General features: G+C 41.8%; 1 protein-coding gene and 1 pseudogene across 4 annotated transcripts in view; one reads left to right on the plus strand and one right to left on the minus strand.

Annotated features, from left to right (window-relative positions):
- LOC121290334 (type 2 lactosamine alpha-2,3-sialyltransferase-like) overlaps positions 1 to 18,871 on the minus strand; it is a 112,327-nt gene that overhangs the window by 84,300 nt on the left and 9,156 nt on the right. The window lies entirely within an intron of this gene.
- LOC121290993 lies at positions 17,305 to 17,482 on the plus strand (annotated as a pseudogene).

Consider the following 18,871-nt stretch of genomic DNA (forward strand, 5'->3'; position numbering starts at 1 on the left):
ACACACCCACAGACTAAGCCCCAATTTAAAAGAAAAATATTTTGCAATAATATTACATCCATTAATAGCTTCAAGATACCTGCAAAAATTAGTGTTACCACTAGGGCAGAAAGGACAGCTAATCATAATGAGGAACTGATTAAGTTATAAGACCCACCAAGAGAGAATCCAAAATGATATCATCAAAGTACTTTTACTCAGAGACCGCTACTGACATTGTGCTAATTAAGTTGCCCAAAGGAGACTAAGGAGTACCAAAGGAGTCAAAAACGAGTACAGCTTGTAGAAGAAATTCATTAGGATATAGGACAAACACATTTTGGTGCCAAAACAACATTCTGCAAAATAATTTCGTTGCACTGGGGCCAGGTATGCCTAAAGCATGTAAAACATAAGTGGCTAATTGTGAGCTATGTAATTTAACTAATAAGTCCTCACTTATTTAACCGCCACCATCAGCAAAGTCTATTGAACCAATACAAAAATGTTTATTTATTTCACTGAACCACTTCTCCCATCATTGGCATTTAAATATGTTCTCTTTTGTGTTGATGGACGCACTTCCTTCAGCTGGCTGGTTCCCACGAAAACTGTTTCCAAAGCACACTTGTCAAAGCTATTATTAACATAATTACTGTAACTGGTGCACCCGAAATCTTACTCTGGTCAAGGCAGACCTTTTGTTTCCAAGGTCAATTGTAAGAAAGTCCTTCTTGTCAAATCTATCTTTACCAAAGTTACACTTCCATTTGGCACTATTTCAATAACTGAACCAATTGCATTACCACACAGTTCCATTTATCAGCCCACACAAATTGAGCTAGATACCACAATATTAACTAAGAATCTTGGAATTAAAATAGTTCAAGAAGAAAATGAGCTCACTAGAAGACTCAATGTAACCATGAGAAACTTTTGGAAAGAAAACCCGCCCCCTCAGATGTCAACTAGAGCCCCAGGTGAAAAATCAAAAAATCAAACAATGTTTTGAGCAGTTAGAACATAGTCTCTTAATTGACTGTGTAAGCAGAAAAGTTACCCGCATCCCAATGGGATTGGTAAACATCCCCCATCTATACCCGGACCACCATTTCTCCCACAACTACGACATCTTCACAAACAGAGACATATTCCTTTTTTGACTGGGGTAAGCAGAAAAATCACCCTAATACCAGTGGGATTAGTAAACATCACCTGCCGAACCTCTATGTTAGCTTCTTGGGATTCATGCACGAGGTCTCCCAAATCCCTCTATGCTGTAGCTTTCTGCAGTCTTTCTCCACTTAAATAATATTCAACTTCTCTATTCTTCCTGCGAAAGCACATAACCTCACATTTTCCCAAATTATATTCCATCTACCAAGTTTTTGCCCACTCACTTAACCTGTCTATATCCCTCTGTAGACTCCTTGTGTCATCCTCACAACTTGCCTGCCCACCTCTTTTTGTGTCATCCGCAAACTTGGCAATAGTACATTCACTTCCCTCACCCAAATCATTAATATATATTGTAAATAATTGTGGCCCCAGCACTGACCACTGCAGCACTCCACTAGTTACAGGTTGCCATCCTGAAAATGCCCCCCTTTTCCCAACACTCTGTCTTCTATTAGTTACCTAATCCTCTATCCATGTTAATATTCTACCCCCAACACCACGGGCTCTTATCTTATTAAGTAACCTTAGGTGCTTATTGAACACCTTTTGGAAATCCAAATATATTACATCTACTGTTTCCTCTTTATTTATCCTGCTTCTAACTTCCTCAAAGAATTCTAATAAATTTGTCAAGCATGATTTCCCCTTCATGAAGTCATGCTGACTCTGCTTGATCATATTATGCATTACTAAATGCTCTGCTATTACATCCTTTATAATAGGCTAACATTTTCCCAACAATAGATGTTAAGCAAACTGGCCTTTAGTTATGTTTTTTTTGTCTCCCTCCCTTTTTGAATAAGGGTGTTACATTGGCAGTTTTCCAATCTTCTGTGACTTTTCCAGAATCTAAGGGTTCTTGGAAGATTACTACCAGTGCATCCACTATCTCTGTAGCTACTTCCTTTAATATCCTAGGATGCAACCCAGGGGACTTAACAGCCCTTAGCCCCATTAGTTTCCATGGTACTTTTTCTCTAGTGATGGTTATTGTATTTGTTTCCTCCCCCACTTTTGCCCCTTGATTATTTAGTATTTTTGGAATGCTGTTAGTGTTTTCTACTGTGAAGACTGAAGCAAAGTATTTATTCAACTCCTCTGCCATTTCCTAGTTTCACATTATTATTTCCCCAGCCTCATTCTCTAAGGGGCCCATGTTCACTTTGGCCTCTTTCTTCCTTTTTATATATTTAAAGAAGCTCCAATTGTCCATTTTTATATTACTTGTTAGTTTACCCTCAAAGTTTACCTTCTCCCTCTTTATTTTCTTTTGGTCATCTTCTGTTGGTTTTTAAAACTTTCCCAATCCTCTGGTTTACCACTAATCTTTGCCACATTGTATGTTTTTTCCTTTCAAGTTGATCTATCCTTAATTTCCTTGGTTAACCATGGTTGGTTTATCCCCTTCCTAGAATCCTTCTTCCTCATTGGGACATATCTTTGCTGTGGGTCATGAACTATTTTCTTAAACGTCTGCCATTGTTCATCAACCTTCTTTTCTGCTAAACCTCTTTCCCATTCCACCCCTGCCTACTCTGCCTTCATTACTTTGTAATTACCCTTCTTTAAGTTTAGCACAGTTGTTTCCAACCCAAGTTTCTCACTCTCAAACTGAATGCTAAATTTTACCAAGTTGTGGTCACGGTTTCCGAGGGGATCTTATACTCTGAGATCATTTATTAAACCTGCATCATTGCACATCACCAGATCCAAAATAGCCTGATCCTTAGTTGAATCCAAAACATAATGTTCTAGGAAACTGTCCTGAATACGCTCCAAGAATTCTTCCTTGTGGCTACCTCTGCCAATTTGATTTTCCCAATCTACATGAAGATAAACCTCTCTCTGATCTGGGACCCACATGAATATTTTAAACCCCTTATGAAGACATCTGGACTCTACCAAGAAAATCAGAAAGGGGCCATTTATTGTTTGCTGTTTTCCCATTTCCAACTCTGACCCTCTTAAATAAACACAGGCCACCCTTTAAACTGAAAACACTTCAGGTCTAGTTACCAACCTATTTACCAGATGCTTCTATTATTTTACATTTAAAAACTTCAATCCCAACCAAAAGTGAAGCATATAAATCATGAAATTAAACATTTTTGCAATCATAGCACACAGACACATCCGTAATCTTTTGAGCGTGTGAGAAATAGATTGTGTGGAGAGGAGGGAAGGACAACATATATGAAGGGTGACCATGAGACATTGACGTCAGATAACACAAAGATAAGTGATGGTCAGTTGGAAAGTTGGCTGTTCAGATTTATGTGAGGAGGTGCCTGAAAAGAAAGGGCTGGAGTGCAGCTGCTGAGGATTGTTGTGCAGGAAAATTCCGGGAAAGTCAGTATAGGGGTTGGCACCTCAAAAGTGTTGAACCAATCACCTTTCCTGCCCTCCAGAGGTCCTTGAACCTTTTGGTGCACTATATCCAGGTTCAAGGGAACACACTCCTGCTGCTTACTGTGTCTGCCACTTCTAGCCACTTGGTTTGAGAGGCTGACCTCTTCCTCCCATCCTTGGCAAATATCACCTCACTTCAGTCCCTCAGGTCTCATGGCAAGAGAGCTCCAGTTGAGAGCCAGAGACCCCTGGGAATAACCTTCTCAGGACGTCTTTCCATTCCTATATAAGGACACAAGAAATAGGAGCAGGAGTAGGCCATTCAGCCCCTCAAGCCTGCCCCACCATTCAATATCATGGCTGATCTAGCCCAGACCTCAACTCCTCTTTCATGCCAGCTCCTCCTAGCCCTCAACTCCCTGATAGTTCAAAAATCTATCTACCTCCTCTTTAAGTACACTCAGTGATCTAGCCTCCACAACTCTCTGGGGTAGAGAACTCCAGACATTCACTCCAAGAGATGAAATTCCTTCGTAACTCAGTTTTAAATGAGTGTCCCTTTATTCTGTAACTACGTCCCCTAGTCTCAGACATCAACAGTACAGAAGGAGGCCATTCGGCCCACCATGTCTGCACCAGTCAACAAAGACCTGACTACACTAATCCCATTTTCCAGCGCTTGATCCATAGCCCTGGAGGCTATGGCAACGCAAGTAAATATCTAAATACTTCTTAAATATTACGAGTGTTTCTGATTCAACACCCTTTCAGGCAGCAACCTCCCACCATGCTCAGTGAAAAAGATTTCTTCTCAACTCCCCTCTTAGCCTTCTAGCTCTTACATTAAATATATGCCCCCTGCTTATTGACCCCTCTAATAGAAAAAGTGCCTTGCTATCCACCCTATCTATGCCACTCATAATCTTATACCCCTTCGACCTTTGCTGCTCCAAGGAAAACAATTCCCAGCCTACCCAATCTTTCCTCATAGCTCAGACCATCCAGCCCAGGCAGCATTCTGGTAAATCTCCTCTGCACCCTCACATCCTTCCTATGTTTTATACAGTTCCAGCATAACCTCCCTGCTCTTGTATTCTATGCCTCATCTAATAAAGGCAAGTACCCCATATGCCTTCCTAACCACCTTATCTACCTGCCCTGCTACCTTCAGGGATCTGTGGATATGCACACCAAGGTCCCTCTGATCTCCAGTACTTTCCAGGGTCCTACATTCATAATGTAACCCCTTGCCTTGTTAGCCCTCCCCAAGTGCATTCCCTCACACTTATCCGGTTGAATACCATTTGTCACTGCTCTGCCCACCTGACCAGTCCATTGATATCCTCCTGCAGTTTATGGCTATCCTACTATTTACCACCCTACCAATTTTCGTGTCATCCACAAACTTCTTGATCATACCCCCTACATTTAAATCCGATCATTTATGTACGCCATAAACAGCAAGGGCCCCAACACTGAGCCCTGCGGAACCGCACAGGAAAGACTCCCGGTCACAGAAACATCCCTCTACCATTACCCTCTACTTCCTGCCTCTCAGCCAATTTTGGATCCAATGTGGCACTTTGCCTTGGATCCCATGAGCTCTTACTTTCTTGACCAGTCTGCCATGAGGGACCTTATCAAAGCCTTGTTAAAGTCCAATTAGACCATATCAAATGCATTACCCTCATTAACACTCCTGGTTACCTCCTTAAAAAATACAATCAAATTTGTCAAACATGATCTTCCCTTAACAAATCCATGCTGACTATCTCTGGTTAATCCGTCTCTCTACAAGTGCAGATATATTCTGTCCATCAGAATTCTTTCTAGTAACTTTCCCACCACCGAGGTTAGGCTGACTGGCCTGTAACTTCCTGGTCTATCCCTTCCTCTCTTTTTTTAATAATGGGAAAATGTTAGCAGTCCTCAAGTCGTCTGGCACCTCACCTGTGGCCAGAGAGGATTTGAAAATTACTGCCAGGGCCCCTGATATCTCTTCCCTTACCTTCCTGGGATACATCTCATTCAGGCTTGAGGATTTATCCACTTTTAAGGCCGCTGAACCCACTCGTACCTCCTCTCTATGTTAATTTCCCCTAATATTTCACAGTTCCCCCACCCTGATGCCTATACCTGTGTCGTCCTTTTCCATTGTGAAACCACTGCAAAGCATTCATTGATGACTGTACCCACATATTCCGGGTCTACATACAGATTACCTCTATGGTCCTTAATTGACCATACTCTTTCCCTAGTAATTCTCTTGGCTCTTTATATATTTAAAAAAAAACTTTGGGTTTCCCTTTATTTTACCCACTAATGCGTTCTCATGCACTCTCTTAGCTTTCCTAATTTCCTTTTAAGTTCCCCCCTGCACTTTTTATACTCCTCTAAGGAATCTGCCATAGTGAGCCCTCGGTATCTGCCATAAGCTTCCCTTTTTTCCTTACTCCTAACCTTTATGTCCCTTGACATCCAGGGTTCTCCAGACTTGGTACCCCACTTTGTCTTTACACAAACATATTTGCCCTGTTCTCTCGCTATTTCCTCCTTGAATGCCTCCCACTGCTCTGACACAGTTTTAGCTGCAAGTAGCTGTTCTCAGTCCACTAGGGCCAAATCATATCTCATCTTAGTAAAATTAGCCTTTCCCCAGTTTAGAACTTTTATTCCCAGCCCTTTTCCATAACAATCCTAAATCTAACTGAGTTATGGTCACTATCTCCAAAATGCCCCCCTACTGATACACCTTCGGCCTGCCCGGACTCATTTCCGAATATTAGATCCAAAACTGCCCCCTCCCTTATTGGGCTTTCTACATACTGGCTAAAAATGTTCTCCTGGACACAACTTAAGAATTTTGCTCCCTCCCTATCTTGCACACTAAAACTATCCCAATTAATATTTGGGTAGTTAAAATCCCCTATTACTGTCTTATTATTCTTATACTTGCCTGAAATGTGACTACATATTTGATCCTGTCTCTCCCTGACTGTTTGGGGGCCAATGATACACATCCAACAGCATGTTTGCCCCTTTTGTGTTTTTACTTATACCCATATGGCTTCATTTAATGATCCTTCCAAGATATCATCCCTTCTTACTGCTATAATTGATTCCTTGATCAATATTGCAATCACCCACCTCTTCTATTCCCCTCTCTATCTCATCTGAATACCCTATAACCAGGAATGTTGAGTTGCCAGTCCTGCCCTTCTTTTAACCAGGTCTCAGTCATAGCTATGATATCATACTCCCACGTGCCTGTGCCTTATTCCTCAGGCTCCTTTCATTAAAATATATTCCATTTAGCTTTGCTAAACTCACTTCCTTCTTATATAGCCTATGTTTCCTCTGCCTTCCAGACTCACTTACTAGTGTTTTAATTTTTAATTCCATCGCAGCTTCTCTCCCCTCTGAGCTACTTTGCAGGATTCCATCCCCCTGCCAATTTAGTTTAAATCCACCTTAACAGCATGAGCAAACCTCCCTGTGAGGACGTTGATCCCATTCCTGGTCAGATGTAATCCATCAAACTTGTACAGGTCCCACCTCCACCAGAAATGAACCAGTGCCACGGAAATATAAAACCCTCCCTCCTGCACCATCTCTCCAGCCACGCATTCATCTTCTCTATCCTTCTGTTCCTATACTCATTACTGCGTGGCACTGGGAGTAATCCAGAGATTACTACCTTTGAAGTCCTGCTTTTCAATTTCCTATCTAACTCCCCGAAGTCTGCTTGCAGGGCCTCATTTCTCTTTCTTCCTATGTCATTGGTCCCAACATGGACCACGGCCTTTGGCGATCACTCTCTCCCTTCAGAATTCCCTGCAGTTATTCTGTGACATCCTTGACCCTGGCACCCGGGAGGCAGCTTGGAGTCACGTCCACAGCCGCAGAAGCGCCTGTCTACTCCCCTCACTATTGAATCCCCTCTTGGCTCTTACACACCACTTCTCCCTCCCCCCATCCACCTCACCCCGAACACCTGGGCCACCCACAGTGCCATGGCCTTGGCTCTGGTTGGCCGCCACAGGGGAGCCGTCTCTCTCACCATTTTCCAAGGCCAAAAGATGGCTTGCAAGTAAGATGCACTTGGGGGATCTCCTCACTACATGCCTGGTCCCCTTCTTCTGTAGTCACTGTTGAAATGTAGGAAATGCATCAACCAAATTACACACAGCAAGCTCCACAATCAGCAATATGGCAATGACCAGATAATCTGCTCGTTGTGATGGTGACTGAGGAAAAAATATTAGCAAGGACACTGGGTATAATTTCCCTCTCTGCTTGCACTTTTTTTAAACTGCAGGGTGACCACGTCCTGAAATATGCTATCCATGAACCTCTTGAGCCTCGTGAATGCACCATGGCGCTCCAGCTGCCGCCCAAGCTCCAAAACCCAGAGCTCAAATTGCTCCAGTCGTGGGCACCTCCTACACACGTGGCCATTCAGCTTGCCAGGAGTGTTTAGGATTTCCCACCTAGCACAGGATGTGCAAATCACAGGACAGAGCTCCCCAGACATATCTTAACTGAACAGAAGATGGACGCTTGTTTTTATTTTACCCTTACTCTTACTTGAGTCTTGTTGTTTTAACCTCTCTCCCCTGAAGTCTCGCCATTTTCCACACACTAGTGAAAACATCTTCTCAACATCTACCCTATCCAGCCCCTCAGAATCTTGTATGTTTCAATAAGATCACCCCATATTCTTCTAAACCCTAATGAATAAAGGCCTAACCTGTTCAGCCATTCTTGATAAGTAAACCCCTTCATCCCAGGAATCAGTCTAGTGAATCTTTGGAACTGACTCCAATGCCAGTATATCCTTTCTTAAATACGGGGACCAAAACTGTACACAGTACTCCAGGTGCGGCCTCACCAACACCCTGTACAGATGTAACAAGACTTCCCTATTTTTAAATTCCAACCCCCTAGCAATACAGGCCAAAAGTCTATTTGCCTACTTAATTACTTGCTGCACCTGCATGCTAACTTTTTGTGTTTCATGCACAACGCCACCCAGATCCCTCTGCGCTGCACTTTTTTGAAGAGCAGAGAGCGGCAGGACTTCAGTTCGAAAAGGATGTGGAGAGCGGGAGAGACTTGTTTGAAAAGGACGCTTGGAGCAGGAGAGACTTCAGTTTAAAAATGAAACAGAGAGCGACGGAGACTTCAGTTTGGGCACCTTGATACTTTGTTGGGAGCCAGAGCGGAGCAGGTTTGCGGGAGACAGTCAGGAGCTGAGGAGCACCTATAAATACAGACCAGGGATTCAAGTGAGGAGCGGAGCTGAGGAGCACGCTGTTTCACTGTTTCAGCTGCTGGGAAGCTGCAGTGCAGAAAAAAGAAGAAAAAAGCAACTGTGAAGCTACTAAGTTGACTGGCGGGTAAGTGCTCAGTCAAAGGGACAGGTTGTGAGAAACCAGCTTAGGACAGGCAAGTTAAGGTAGATCTATAAATAAAAAGAACTAAAACTTTAAAATAATAAACAAAAAAACTGAAAAATTTAAAATTAAAATCAAACAATAAGGATAAAAAAAGCAATAAAAATAAAGTAATTTAAACAAGCATCTAAAACACATACCCTGTAGTTAAGAAGCATAGAACCTTTAACATTAAATAAGCAGAGTAAATTGCAGCATATATAGGAAGAAAGTAATTAAAGCAAATTAACTAAATAAATAACTTAGAATGGCAGAACAGGTGATGTGTTGCAGCTGAGAGGTGTGGGAACTTTTGAACACCAAGGCGATCCATGACAAACACGCCTGCAGGAAGTATAAGCAGCTTGAGGAATTCTGGATCAGGATTATTGATCTCGAAGTCGAAATCTAGACACTGTGCAACATAAGGGGAGGGGAGAAATACCTGGATCCTCTGTTCCAGAAGACAGTCACACCTCTTAGAAGAGGGTCATCTGTTTTGGTTAGCAGTGAGGGACAGGAGGGATGGGAGGATGTGACTGTCAGTGAGACAGGTAATGGGACCGAGCAGACAGTAGGGGAGGAGCCTCAGGCTTTGCAATTGTCAAAAAAGGTTCGAGGTGCTAACAACCTGTGCGGACAAAAGCGAAGTCTTCAAGATCGATGAGCTGTATGGCCATGGCACTGTGGTACAGGTAGCCGGTCAAGTGGGGAGCAAAAAGGAATGTAGTGGTAGTAGGGGACAGTATTGTGAGAGGGATTGACACTGTTCTCAACTGCAAAAAGTGAGAGTCCAGGCGGCTATTTTGCCTGCCCAATGCCAAGGTTCAGGACATCTGCTTAGGGCTGGAGAGGAACTTGCAGTGGGAGGGGGAGGATCCAGTTGTCGTGGTCCATGTAGCTACCAATGACATAGGTAGAACTGGAAAGAGGTTCTGCAAAGTCAGTACGAGGAGCTAGGTACCAAATTAAGAAGCAGAACCTCAAAGATAATAATCTCTGTATTATTACCTGAGCCACATAGGTCAAATAAGATTAGAGAGACAAATGCATGGCTCAACGACTGGTGTGGGAGAAGCAGGTTCCGGTTTGTGGGGCATTGGCTTTAGTACTGGGAAAAGTGGGGGCTGTACCATTGGAATGCTTTACACTTGAACCATGCTAGGATGAGAGTCCTCGCAAATCACATAACTAGGGAAGTAGCGAGGGCTTTGAGCTAAACAAGGGGGTGAGGGATCAAGCTTGGGTAGCGTAGCAATTCAAGGTGTAGAGTTAAAACAGGAGAGCAAAATAGTAATATGAGAAATGAAGGTCAGAGAATGGCAGGAAGGGGCAGAAAGAAAAAACCTAAGAATACATCAACAGTCAAGACTAAATGTTACAAAAGTAACAAAAAGACAAAATTGGAGGCTCTCTATCTGAATGCAAGTAGCATTCATAACAAAGTAAGTGAATTGATTGCCCGCATTGAAGTAAATAAATATGATCTGATAGCAATTACAGAGAATTGGTTGCAGGACGACAAAGATTGGGTCCTTAATATTAAAGGGTACATGTCATTCAAGTAGAATAGGAAGCTAGATAAAGATGGAGGGGTAGCACTATTAATCAAAGAGGGCATTAGTACAATAGTTAGAGATGACCTTGGTTCAGGAGATCAGAATGTAGAAATGGTTTGGGTAGAGATAGGGAATAATAGAGGAAAAAGTCCTTAGTGGGGGTGGTCTTCAGGCCCCCTAACAGTAGCCACCGTGTAGGACAAAGTATTCAAGAGAAAATATTGGGTACTTGTGATAAAGGGACAGCAATAATCATGGGTGATTTTAATCTACACATAAACTGGAAAAATCAGATTGGCAGTAGTAGCCTGGATGAGGAGTTCTTAGATTGCTTTTGAGATAGTTTCTTAGAGCAGCATGTTCTGGAATCAACCAGAGAGCAGGCTACATAACATTTGGTATTGTATAACGTGAAAGGATTAAGTGATGATTTCAGAGTAAAGGCGCCGCTTGGTAGCAGCAACCACAATATGATTGAATTTTACATCCAGTTTGAAAGGGAGAAGAGTGGGTCTAAGATTAGTATCTTAAACTTAAATAAGGGCAACTATATGGGGATGAAAGCTGAGCTAGCTGAAGTGATAGGTCAATAGAGAAACAGTGGCAAACATTTAAGGAAATATTTCAGAGTATTCAGAATAAGTACATTCTTATTGTAAAAAAAATTTCTAAGGGGAGGCCCCACCATCTGCGGTTAACTAGAAATGTTAAGGAAAGCATCAAACTCAAAGAAAAAGCATAAAACTCCACAAAGATGAATGGCAGGACAGGTGATTGGACAGAATATAAAGAATGACAGAGAATGACTAAAAGGTTATTTAGCAGAATGAAATTAGAGTATGAGAGGAAGCTAGCTAGAAATGTAAAAACAGATAGCAAGAGTTTCTACAGGTGCTTAAAAAGGAAAAAAGTAAAGTGAGTGTTGGTCCTCTGGAGAGTAACAGTGGGAAGTTAATAGTAGATAGTAAGAAAATGGCAGAAGAAATGAACAAATATTTTGCTTCTGTGTTCACTATAGAGGATACAAAAAACATTCCAGTAATAGTTGCAGATCAGGTGATGAACAGAAAAAAGGGACTTGGTGAAATTGAAATCACTAGGGAAACAGTACTGAGTAAATTGATGGACCTGTGGGTTGGCAAGTCTCCATGTCCCAATGGACCACATCCTAGGGTCTTAAAAGATATGGCTAACGAGGTAGTCAATGTGCTGGTGTTAATTTTCCAAAATTCACTAGGTTCTGGAAAGTTTCCATGAGAATGAAAAGTAGCAAATATAACCCCTCTATTCAAGAAGGGAGGGAAGCAGAAAACTGGAAACTATAGGCCAGTTAGCTTGACGTCTGTCATGGGGAAGTTGTTCGAATGGATCTTTAAGGAGGTTATAGCTCGGCACTTAGAAAAGCTCAAGGCAATTGGGAAGAGTCAGCATAGTTTTGTGAAAGGAAAATCATGTTTAACCAATTTATTGGAGTTTTTTTGAAGGAGTAACATGCGCAGTGGATAAAGGGGAGCCTGTAAACGCACTGTACTTGGATTTCCAGAAGGCATTTGATAAGGTGCCACATCACAGATTATTATGGAAAATAAAAGCAAATGGTGTAGTAGGTAATATATTAGTGTGGATAGAAGATCAGCTCGCTGGCAGAGACCATGCATAAATGGGTCTTTTTTGGATTGGCTGAATGTGACAAGTGGCATCCCACAGGGGTCTGTACTGGGGCCTCAACTTTTTACAATTTACATCAATGACTTAGATGAGGGGAGTGAAGACATGGTAGCTAAATTTGCAGATGACACAAAGATAAGGTAGGAAAGCATTTTGTGAAGAGGACATGAGGAGGTTACAGATGGATATAAATAGGTTGAGTAAGTGGACAAAGATCTGGCAAAGGGGAGTTTAATGTGGGAAAATGTGAAGTTGTTTACCTTGGCAGGAAGAACAAAAAAAAGAGTATTATTTAAGTGGAGAACAGCTGCATAATTCTGAGTTGCAGAGGGATCTAGGTGTTCTAGTACATGAGTCACAAAAAGTTAGTATGCAGGTACAGCAAGTAATTAAGGTGGCTAATGGAATGCTATCCTTTATTATGAGAGGGATTGAATGTAAAAGTAAGGATGTTATGCTTCATTTATACAGGGCATTGGTGAGACCACACCTCGAACAGTGTATGCAGTTTTGGTCTCCTTATTTAAGGAAGGATGTAAATGTATTGGAAGCAGTTCAAAGGAGGTTTACTAGATTGATAGCTGGAATGAGTGGTTGTCTTATGAGGAAAGGTTGGACAGGCTGGGCCTGTTTCCACTGGTGTTTAGAAGAGTGAGGAGTGATTTGATTGAAGTATACAAGATCCTGAGTGGCCTTGACAAGGTAGACGTCGAAAGGATGTTTCCTCTTGTGGGTGAGTCCAGAACTCAGGGACACTATTTTAAAATTAGGACAGAGATGAGGAGAATCTTTTTCTCTCAGAGGGTTGTGCAACTTTGGAATTCTCTGCCTCAGAAGGTGGTAGAGACGGGGTCACTGAATATTTTTAAGGCAGTGGTAGATAGATTCTCGTTAGGCAAGGAAATCAAAGGCTATCGGGGTTAGATGGGAATGTGAAAATCGAAACACAAGACGATCAGCCATGATCTTACTGAATGGCAGAGCAGGCTCAAGGGTCCGAATGGTCTACTCTTGTTCCTATTTCTTATGTTCTTATTTAAATAATACTCTGCCTTTTGATTCTTCCTATCAAAGTGCATGACCTCACACTTTCCTCCATTAAACTCCATCTGCCAAGTTTTTGCCCACTGACTCCTGTTTATATCCCCTTGCAGATTCCTTATGCCCTCATCACAACATACCCTCCCACCTATTTTTTGTATTGTCAGCAAATTTGGATACATTACACTCTGCCCCCTCCTTCAAGTCATTAATATAGATAGTAAATAATTGAAGCCCTAAGACTGATCCTTGTGATACTTCCAACCTGAAAAAGACCCCTTAATCCCGACTCTGTCTTCAGTGTGTTAACCAATCCTCAAACCATGCAAATACATTACCCCCAATACCGTGAGCTCCTATCTTGTGCAATAACCTTTTATGAGGCACCTTATCGAATGCCATCTGGAAATGCAAATACACTACATGTACTATTTCCCTTTATCAACTCTGCTAGTTATATCCTCAAGAACTCTAGCAAATTTGTCATCACGATTTCCCTTTCACAAACCATGTTGACTCTATTTGATTGTGTTAAGGCTTTTCTAAATGTCCTGCAATTTCTTCCTTAATATTGCACTCCAGCATTTTCCCAATGACAGAGGTTAGGCTGACTGGCCTATAGTTTCCTGCTTTTTGTTTCCCTCGCTTCTTGAACAGGAGCGTCACATTAGCAGTTTTCCAATCTGCTGGGACTCTCCCGGAATCCAGTGAGTAGCGGAATATTTTGAGCAATGCCTCCACTTTCTCTGCAGCCGCTTTCTTTAAAACCTATGGTTGCTGATGCCTCAGGGATCAATTTAGAATTCTGGCATTCTGAGCCTTCAACTAGAAATCCTTCCTTTGACAGATTCAGCACATCATCCCACCCACCCTCTCTGATAGGTCAGAAAACTCAGAAACGGGATGCTAATACTGTGGCTGACTTAAAGAGTAACGGCAAAGCCTGTTACTTAACCAAGCAGGTTTCTGACCTGCTACCCACTGAATGCAGGTATATGAAGATAAAATTCCACCCTTAATGCCAGCCATAGCTGAGTTGGTAACACTCTCGCCTTAGAGTCAGAAGGTTGTGAGTTTAAGTCTCACTTTAAAACTTTTGCACAAAAACCTAGGCTGAAACTCAAATGCAGCACCTCCCCTGTGCTAGGGACTGAAGAGTTCTGCACCATCAGAGGTAGTGTTATTTGCATGGAACATCAAACTGAGGTCCACCTGCCTTCTCAAGTGGATGTAAAAGGTCCCAAGACACTATTTCCAAAGATGACCAGAGAAATCAAACCCAGTTTCCTTGCTAAAATTTAGTCCTCAAGCACCATCACAACAAACAGATTATCTGGTCATTAGCATATTGCTGATTGTGGTAGCTTGCTGTGTGTAATTTGGCTGATGCATTTCCTACATCTCAATAGCAACTACACTTCAAAAAGACTTCGGTGGCTGTAAGGCGCTTTTAGATATACTGAGATCGTGAATGCACTATATAAATGCTGATCATAAAACAAAGAAAACTGGAAAAACTCAGCAGGTCTGACAGCATCTGTGGAGAGGAATACAGTTAACGTTTCAAGTCCGTATGACTCATCAGAACTAAGGAAAAATAGAAATGTGATGAAATATAAGCTGGTTGAGGGGGTGGGACAGGTAGAGCTGGATAGAAGGCCAGTGATAGGTGGAGGCAAAGAAGAGATTGCCAAAGATGTTATAGACAAAAGGACAAAGGGGTGTTGATGGTGGTGATATTAGCTACGTAATGTGCTTATGGTGGCATTAGGGTAGAAAGCAGGACAAGCAAGTGACAGATAGCCCTAGTGGGGGTGAGGTAGGGGGAAGGGACCGAAATGGGCTAAAAGGTGGAGATAAAACAAGGAATGGAAACACATTTGAAAATAATGGAAATAGGTGGGAAAAGAAAAATATATATTAAAAAATTATACATATTAAAAATATATAAATTGTTCGAAAAAAGGGGGATGGGAAAGGGGGTGGGGATGGAGGAGGGAGTTCATGATCTGAAGTTGTTGAACTCGATGTTAAGTCCGGAAGGCTGCAAAGTGCCTAATCGGAAGATGAGATGCTGTTCCTCCAGTTTGCGTTGAGCTTCACTGGAACATTGCAGCTGGCCAAGGACGGACATGTGGGCTTGAGAGCAGGGTGGTGTGTTGGAATGGCAAGTGACAGGGAGGCCCGGGTCATGCTTGCGGACAGACTGAAGGTGTTCCGCAAAGCAGTCACCCAGTCTGCGTTTGGTCTCTCCATTGTATTGAGAGCAGTGAATGCAGTAGATATAAATGCTGATCTTTGTTAATCCCAAAACATACACCTTACTATACCTACCACACAAGATAAGGAACTCTCCACTGTTCGAGGAATGGTGCCTGACACAAACTCTTCAATTAACAAATACTAGATTTTATAAATATTCAAGATGCAGATGATGATATCAAGGCTATGCAAGCGATTAATCCAAAAGGTAGGAAGGCATAGAATAACAGACAAGCTCATGAATGCATTAAAAATTGGCTGCATTTCACATCAAGCACTATTAGGCCCTGCTCTCCTCTGCCAAAGTACTCACTGCCCCAGGGCCATCCTGTAATGCAAGGATAGAATAATCCCCTTCCCCACCAGGATTCTTTTCTGCACTATGAAACATTAAACCCTTTCCCCAGTCCCTTCCATCCTCTTCTGTGCTAGAGACCCAGACTTCTTTGTCACCTAGATTGAAACCATTAATCCAGCTTTTATTTTAATTAATTCACAGGATTTGGGCGTCCCTGATAGGACCAGCATTTATTGCTCATTGCAGATTTTTCTTGAGAAGGTGGTGGTGACTTGGCTTCTTTAGTGCAACTGAAAGGCTTAAGGGCCATTTCAGAGGGCAGCTAAAAGTCAGTCATGTTGCTGTGGGTCTGGAGTTACATATCAGCCAGATCAGGTAAGAATGGCAGATTTCCTTCCCTAAAGGACATTTGAACTGGATAGCATTTTACAACAATCTGATAGTTTCACAGTCATCATTACTGATGCCAACTTTCTTATTTAATTAATTGAATGAATAAAACTTAAGTGCCCCAGTTGCTTTATTGGACGCACGAGATTGGAGCTACTGCTCATGTGGAGGAAATACCAACATAAACAGACTTGTGTCTTACAACTTGGATATCTTCCTCCATCATAAATCCTCAGTTGGATATCAGGGCTTGTACTGCATGCTATTCATCCAGCACTGCTAAGGCAACAGATTAAAACTTCAAGTGCAATTGATAACAGTGTGGGAATCATTTACATAAAATATATAAATTACGATTAAAGTAACCAATGGCAAGCCAGCATTGCTCACCACCCAATACTGTAGCAAGTGCCATAATGATTTCTCTCTCATATCCTCAATGTAGGCAATCTGTTAAGACCAGGAAGATCACAAGGATCTCATCACATATTAAAATTAGTCAAACTCGAGTTTTGCAGGGACCTAGGCAGAACGAGGTGGGTAAGCAAATGTTTGCCCCGCCTCTAATGGGAGAGTTTCCCATTAAATCAGAACATGCAATGGTACGGTCTCATGTAGGATTACTGTTCTGATCACCGTGCTGTATCAAGCATATCCGAGTAAACTATTTACTTTGCACCCATCATTCATTATGCGGGAAATCTATCTAGACTGCTACAGCCCCCTAATTACCAAAATGCAAAAAGTCCTACACTACACAGAACTAAAATTCAGAATAGTCAGAAGATTTTTTTAATAAAGGAGATGGCTGAATATTACCCAATTTGAACTAACAGATTGTGAGGTATAAATAGAATGTATGAATAAGAGAAGTGATTAAAATTCATATCCCAATCACATTATTAATGATTACTCACTCGCTTTTCTGTCACCCTACGCTTTGGGTGTAAACTATATTCCACAGCTGTTCTTGTATCCTCCATAAAAGGACCACACAAATGATGGAACGATGCACATGTGAACCAGGAGGCCATTAAATCCAGACCATGAGCTTCCATTTTCTTATCCTCCTCCATTTGCCATTGCTCCCAATTAAATAAAAATTGGAATAGTGCTGCACATTAGCAATGGCATATTAAGCCAATTATTGAAGTTGCAGTTTTGCATATGAAAGCCATCAACAACTCATTTTCCAAGCACCATAAAATTGAAAGCACTATCCCATTGCACTCTGGGTGTGCTGACGCCTGCAATGTTCCTAAATGCGGGATACTCTGCTGCAAAATTTGTGTAGTGGGGGACTGCATTCGCACTTTCCCCCGATTTTAAAAAAAAAAAACAAATTTTAATTATAGCTCATGTTAAAAATTATGTGCTATTAACAAATGAAAGAACGTTCTTTCCTTCCCATTTGCTTCCCTTCATGGTGACCTCCTGCTTTCCTCACTGCTCCCTCCAACCCCTCCCCACCCACCTAGTTGATAGAAATGGTTCCCTAAATTGAAGATAAGGAAGACTGAAGACAAAAAACAAAGTGCCTCCATGAACCAGGGAAGATCACTGATGAAGCAGCTGAAGACGGTTGGACCTAGGACACTGCGCCAAGGAAACCCTGCAGTGATGGGGCTGAGACAATTGGCTTGGCAAGATACATTTGCCTTCATTACCCATCGCAAATGAAGCCAAAAGCAGCCTGATTTATTTTCCATTCCTAATCATTATCTGATGTTGTTACTGTCATCCTACTTTCTCCAAAATTATCCACATCTACGTTTTCCAGACAGGGGTCACTGGATATTGATTTGGAGAAGGAATAATAACTGCTTCTTCCCTCCCTAGTCTAGAACATCTAAGCCAATTGTAATGCCTAACTGTTGATCCAGCGAAGATCAAGCTAAATCAGCTCAAGCTGGGAACTGAATCTGCATGACTAAGTATATGCCAGGTGACGTCAATATCCAGTAGGCTATAAGAGACTTTTTAAATGAGCTTTGAGGCTTACTTACTTATGGCTTACTTACACATTCCACAACAACGGAAGCAGCAGGTGGTGTCAGTTGAAATAATGGAACACTCAAACAAGGTTGAGAAGAAAGCTGAGAATCCACTAGAGAAATTAGGAAGCATTGTTTTGAAAAACAAACTCTATATTTCAAATTCCCAAGTTACAGTGTACAGATACAGGTCTATTTTTCTGATAGTGATCCAGTGCACAATAAATATCTGTTGATTCTTTTAAACTTGCCCTACGAAGCACAGAAAAACTAACCTCTACAAGGAAGAATATCTACCGATTCAAAAGAATAATTTAAAGACTATGAATTATTTCTAACCATTACACTGAACTACTGGATTTTATGGAGTCATCACACTGTTCAGTGGATAAGTCGCCTAGTTCTGGTGGGTTGCATCCCAGATTGCTAACGAAAGTGGGAGCGGAGATAGAGAAAGCTTGTCATAATCTTCCAATCCTTCCTGGATATAGAGCAGGTTTCCAGAGAATTGGAGAGTGGCACATGTGACACCTTCGCTCAAGAAATGGTGTAAAGGACGTTCCTAAAAAACTATAGGTCAGTCAGTTTAACATCAGTGGTAGCTAAGGCCTTAGAAACAATAATCAGTGGGGGGAAACAATAATCAGTGGGGGGAAAACAAAAATCAAAATGCACTTGGAGAGCCAGGACAGATTTGTAAAAGCCAAATCATGCCTG

This window comes from Carcharodon carcharias, chromosome 18, assembly GCF_017639515.1.
Source record: "Carcharodon carcharias isolate sCarCar2 chromosome 18, sCarCar2.pri, whole genome shotgun sequence".
Taxonomy (NCBI): domain Eukaryota; kingdom Metazoa; phylum Chordata; class Chondrichthyes; order Lamniformes; family Lamnidae; genus Carcharodon; species Carcharodon carcharias.